The sequence below is a fragment of the Papaver somniferum genome, chromosome 4 (assembly GCF_003573695.1).
Source record: "Papaver somniferum cultivar HN1 chromosome 4, ASM357369v1, whole genome shotgun sequence".
Classification (NCBI taxonomy): domain Eukaryota; kingdom Viridiplantae; phylum Streptophyta; class Magnoliopsida; order Ranunculales; family Papaveraceae; genus Papaver; species Papaver somniferum.
Genome location: NC_039361.1, coordinates 45,264,741 through 45,271,349, shown reverse-complemented (window position 1 = coordinate 45,271,349; position 6,609 = coordinate 45,264,741). Strand labels below are relative to the sequence as shown.

General features: G+C 35.1%; 1 pseudogene; it reads right to left on the bottom strand.

Annotated features, from left to right (window-relative positions):
• Positions 1-6,207: 6,207 nt before the first annotated feature.
• LOC113276734 lies at positions 6,208-6,307 on the bottom strand (annotated as a pseudogene).
• Positions 6,308-6,609: the final 302 nt, after the last annotated feature.

Genomic DNA, 6,609 nt, shown 5'->3' with positions numbered 1-6,609 from the left:
TTGGTTCATAGTGCATGATTCAGCATTTCAAGATCCCTGAAAGCTAATCCACCCAAATCCTTAGGAATACATGAACTTTGCCAAGAGATTAATTTTGTACCTTTGTTATTCTTATGACCCCACCAAAGCTTCCTTTGATGAGCATCAAGCTTCTTAATCAAGGTTTTTGGCATTTTAAATGTACTCATCTGATATACTGGAACTGAGTTGAGCACAACTTTAACCATCGTAGACCTACCAGCTTGACATAAATTGATTCCATTTCAGTTTGATAACCTTCTTTCAAAAGCAGCATTGACTTCATTAAAGGACTGAACTTTAGACTTATCAATAAGCAAAGGTGAGCCTAGGTATTTCTCCTTGTTATCCATATGTTTAACACCAAGGATGTTCTTGATAATATCATATCCAGCAGGATCCATATTGTTAGTAAACCAAATGGAAGACTTGTCATAATTAATGACATGACCAGATTGTGGGCTAAAATCTTGCAAAATTTGCTTGAGATTATTCACACTGTTTAAATTTGCTTGGTTAAATATAAGACAATCATATGAAAACAATAGATGGTTAATGGGAGGTGAACCTATAGCAACTTTGATGCCCTTGACTTTTTTAGAATGATGAGCTGCAGTGAGTGTTCTTGAGAACCATTCTTGCCTTATGCCTCTGGTAGGTTTGAATTCTTCACAGGGACAACCATTGAGAAGTACAGATAAAGAAGTAGTACTAATGCATTGGTGTATAAGGTGTATCCATTCACTAGAGAATCCAAAACTCTCTAAGACCTTGAAAATAAAACTCCATTCCAATCTGTCAAAGGCTTTACTCATATCTACTTTCTCCTTCTTTTTTCCTCACTGAATGAATAAGATCATGAGATATTATAGTGTTATCATTGATAAGTCTGCCCGAGACATATGCATCTTGATATGGAGATACAATTTTAGAAATAAGTTGCTTCATTCTCTTAACCAAGATTTTAGAGATTATCTTGTAGGAAGTGTTGTACAATCCTATTGGTCTGAACTCTGAAGGAGTTGAAGGCTTCTTAGTTGAATCCAATGTCTTCTAAGCCAATGTATTGAAGCATAGAATTGATCCAACCATCTCTTGAAGTAGAAGAAGTATTTGAAGAAGTAAGGGTAATGTTTGAATCACCCAGAAGTATCCAAGGTTGAACGATATTATTACCAACTTCTTCAATGAAACTCCACTGTATTTTCTTTTCGTCAGAAGTACAATAACCATAAACACAAGAAGAAGTCATTCTGGTTGACTGGGATCATCTTGAATGAGAGCGTGAATCATGTTATTTTCACAACTGAAACCATTTTTCCACATGAGGACTAAACCTCCTGAAAGACCTACTGGTTCCAAGTACTGAATATTTGGGAAGTTAAAAGACTTTAGTCAAGGACTAAGTTTATTTTCCTCAAGTTTGGTTTCACATAAAAAAATCATATCAGGATTTTGGGACCTAACTGGATCTCTGAAATGGTCTCTAGTGTTGATGTTTTTGAAGCCTTGGACATTCCAAGAGATGATTTTCATGTTGTGAGAATGACTGCAATCAAATACTAAGATTAAAAGAAATAAGTTGTGTTTAATGCAAAGCCTGAATTTCCTATAATTGGAATTAACTAGATCATGAGATATTATAGAATGATTTTCAAGAGATGACTATAACTAAAAATAAGTCTTCCTAAACAACTTTCATAGTTATTAGAATGTATGATTACACAATACTTACAAGTAATAAAACCATAAATGATAAAACCAAGGAATAAATTAAGAAACAAATTAAGAAAATTAAGTAAAAAGAAATAGGAAAAGAAAAGTAATGAATGGAAAAAAGAAGATTAAGGTGAATAGATAGGTATACCTGATCCTCCATGTTTGTATTTTCAATTTGTTGATCTCCTATTGTGACCATTTGAGTTTTCTGAAGGCTTGTGTTGCTATCCAAGATGCTATGTTGGGAAGAGGACTCAACATCAGGAGAACCTTGAGTTTTATCTAGAGAGATTCTAGTCCTTTTACCTTTTACCAAGTCTAACTTCCTCGAAATCACCATCAGAATTGTTCTTTAAAAGAATCTCTATATTGATTACCTTGCCATCTCTCGGAGGAACAAAAATATCAGCTTTGACAAATTTTCCTTGATTTTTCTTTGACACAGGAGGCTCATTAGGATTCTTCTTTGTAATATTTTACCTGAGATTATTAGGATTGCCAAAAAAAGTATGGAATATGGCTTCTCATGAGCTTTTGCCAGATAGTTTGCAGCATCATTACAAGCCACCTTACAATGCTTAATGACATAACAATCAGTACATATGCTTCTTGGCTGCCTTTCATAGAAGAATTGATGCCATTTATAATTGGAATTAACTAGATGACTATAACTAAAAATAAGTCTTCCTAAACAACTTTCATAGTTATTAGAATGTATGATTACACAATACTTAGAAATAATAAAACCATAAATGATAAAACCAAAGAAAAAATTAAGAAACAAATTAAGAAAATTAAGTAAAAAGAAAATAGGAAAAGAAAAGTAATGAATGGAAAAAAGAAGATTAAGGTGAATAGATAGGTATACCTGATCCTCCATGTTTGTATTTTCAATTTGCCGATATCCTATTGTGAACATTTGAGATTTCTGAAGGCTTGTGTTGCTATCCAAGATGTTATGTTGGGAAGAGGACTCAACATTAGGAGAACCTTGAGTTTTATCTAGAGAGATTCTAGTCCTTTTACCTTTTACCAAGTCTAACTTCCTCAGAATCACCATCAGAATTGTTCTTTAAAAGAAACTCCATATTGATTACCTCACCATCTCTTGGAGGAACAAAAACATCAGCTTTGACAAATTTTCCTTGATTTTTCTTTGACACTGGAGGCTCATTAGGATTCCTCTTGGTAATATTTTTCCTGAGATTATTAGGATTGCCAAAAAAAGTATGGAATATGGCTTCTCATGAGCTTTTGCCAGATAGTTTGCAGCATCATGACAAGCCACCTTACAATGCTTAATGACATAGCAATATGCTTCTTGGCTGCCTTTCATAGAAGAATTGCTGCCATTTAGAGATTCCTGCATTTGTGATTGATAGACACATTTTTGTGTCCGATTTGTCTCGATTCTATATATTGTTAGGGCTCATTTTTGTACTTATTATGGTGTTTTATTTATTTGTAGGTATTTTTGGCCAATAAACATTTTTGGAAAAAATTGGCTCGAAAAGTTGTCGGAAGGCACCCGGAGGACATTTGCTATTCGGACTCTCACTTTGGATAAGGGGTAACCTAATTACTAAGGGGCATCCCATTTCCAGGAAGTTGCTAATCGCACCCTACTCTGGATAAGGGGCAACCATCTTCAACATTTCAAAAACCAGGTTTTTGGCGGGAAAATAGGTGCAGCGAAGAACAGTTTTGGCAATCGTGATTTGGAGGAGTTTGAGGTCGATTAAACCTCTGATTTTCATAATATAGACTCCTTATGGGTCTAGGAATCTGATATGGGTGTTTAAATCGATTAGACTGGGCTTAATTGACGGATTTTTCTCACAACCGAAAATATGGAAAGTCACATGTGTGACCTGTTTTAGGGAATTTTAGAGAGATTAAAGCGTTGTAAACCTTCCCAAAGATTTGTATCTATCTAAGTAAGAGTTTAGAATAAAAAGGAAAGCTCAGAAACGCGTAGAAATTCTAAAACAAGAAATCGCCGCAACTTGGCCGTGAAGAGAAGGAAAGAGATTTTGGAAGATTTGGAAGAGATTTAATCGGTATTTTTGATATAAATAGATGTCTTGGGTCATATAGAAGAGGTGTCGAGAGTTTGGGAACCTAAGGAGAGCCAGAGAAGAAGAAATCAGAGCTTTACCAAACTCTGTTTCTGCTGCTGCTGAAGAAGAAGAAGAACGCGAAGAACATTGACGCACGGTAAACAGTCGCAGAATAGTGTCGTTGTTTAACAGCTGAAGAACATTAAGATGTGCAGGGCAGTTGTATTCTAGGGTCTTAAAATCAGCGAAAAAGCAACAGTTGTTCTGTAACAGTTCCATTGTAACAGCTGTTTTGCAACACCAATACACTGTTGCAAACAGTCTGTGTTATTACTTTTCACTCTTTTAATCATCTTTTGAGCAACAAACACATATTTTGAGATCATGATTAATATGAGGAGCTAAACCCCATTGCTGAGGCGATAGAGGAAGCTATTTTCCAACAAAAAGTGGTATATTCTATTTTATCTTTTTATTTGCAATAATTATATAATTATTTTCCTTGAACTATTATTGAATATGATTTTTATTTGAGTGATTGTGATGTATTTTGATGGAGTATGCTTAGTTTTAAGACTTTTGATGCTTCATACTTGGTATTTACAATTATTACTTTTGAAAATCTACTTGTTGCAATATTTTAGAATCAAATTAAACAAGAAAATTGCATAAATATAAGTATTGGTTTAATCACTTCGAACTTGGAAAATAGTGGAATCTTAGCCTCAGTGTTTCTTTTAGTATTAATATCATCTTTGATTGAGTTTGCTATAATTTTTAGTGAGTTTTCTAATTTAATATTAGAATTTAAGTCTAATTAATATCCTTCACAAGTCTGAGAATCGAACCTCTTTTACCACTATCTACAATTCACATCAATTTTTGGCGCCGCCGACGCGGACTTGTTTTTAGGGTTTTAGATTTATTTTATTATTATTATTTTTGTCCTTTTTTATGTTTTTGGTTCTGGATCATAAAAAAAATTGGGCAAGGAGTTTGGTGATTTCATAAAGACTTGGAGCTAAAGATTTAAGCAAAAAGAACAGAAAAGAAGACAATTTTAGTTTAGGGTTTGTTAATTTTGTTTAAAAAAAAAATTGTATTAGGGTTTATTATTTTTGTAGTTTTTCTTTATTTTTTTGGACTTTTGGACTTTGGGACATTATTTTTTTTATTACCCTATGGAAGGATACTTTAAATATAAACTGTTTGCATAGAAGGAGGACAATTACGATATTGTCTCTGCACCTTGGGTTTGTATACTAGACATCGGAGTCAGTGGCCTGAGTCGACTACAACCGATTCATCCCCCTTCTGGAACGGGAGGTAAGATTCTAAACACTCGCGAATCCCCTGTCAGCGAGTTACTGGACTCCTTCGTATGCATATATGTTGAGGACTGAATACGGACATTTATTTTTCTAGTAAAGGGCAAGGCATGGCCATACAAGATAAGGGTTCGGATTTCATCACCGTTCTCTTCTTGCCCTCTTTAGGAACACGTAACCTACGCGAACCTAAGCCTAAAATTTTGACTAGAACGAGACCGATAGGGTAACGAGCTTAACAGGAAAGTCATTCGAAAAATTTTGGTTACTCTTTTAAGCATACTTCGAAGTCTTGACGGTTTCTGTAAGTTGAATGCGTGACTGTGCCTCCTTGTAATACCGATGATGCCTTGGTATCAAAGCTCCACCGAGCTTCCCTCGCCTCTATTCAACTTACGTTAACTCGGATTGATTCCAGAGGGGTTTTCTTAAATTGTAACGAATTCCCGTTCGAAGGATTAGAAGCTGGTCTAGAAACAATCTAAGTGGAGCCATCATGCTTTTTGTTTGCTAGAAATCAATAGGTTTGATTTGGTTGAGTCGGCCTTGATCTGTGTTTGCTTACCCTTCCAATTTAGAAAATTTTATTGTATGCCTGAACGTAAAAGAGACGCACTAGGTAGATTTGTTAAAGAGAAACCTAGTAGTTTTTGAAGAGTCTGTTTTTGAACGTTCTTTGACTGACGAGAGAATCTATGTTGCTCCGATAGCGCCAGAAATGGCAACTTTGAAAGATTTGTTGAATCCAACTAGGACTACCCGTCCTTCGTGTATTAAGTTAGCTGAAACGGAGGCACCCTATGAACTGAAACCTAGGACCTTACATATGCTCCTAATCTTTTTAGGGAAAGAAAATGAAAACCCTTATTTCCATGTTAGGGATTTTGAGGAAATTTGTAGTACTCTAAGAATTAGAGGCTTAGATGATGATGCTTTGAAACTTAGGTTATTCCCATTTTCCCTGAAAGATAAGGCCAAGTCGTGGATGTATAGTTTGGACTCCAAGTCAATTGAGACATATGAACAACTTACATCTTCCTTTTTCAATAAGTTTTTCCCTAAGCACAAAACATCGTCTATTAGGACGCAAATATTCACATTTTCACAACAAAAGGGAGAATCTTTATATAGGTATTTGGAAAGGTTGAATGATTTATTATCCCAGTGTCCTCATCATGGTTTAGAAAAGGTTAGGCTAGTTCAGATCCTTTATGAGGGTTTAGATTATTCCACAACGACCATGGTTGAGTCTTTATGCACTGGTGGATTTGAAAACCAAACTGTTGATGCGGTGATGGAATTTTTTAATGAAATCGCCGAAAAAACCCAGCAATGGGAAAATAGTAGGGCACCCCAGAAAACAATTCTTTTAAGTAGAGGAAACGTTAATAGGGTAGAAGGAGGCTATGAATCAGATGCCAAAATTGTTGTTGTAGCAAAAATGTTAGAAGCCTTAGAAGTGGGCCAGACTAGTGGTAGAGTGG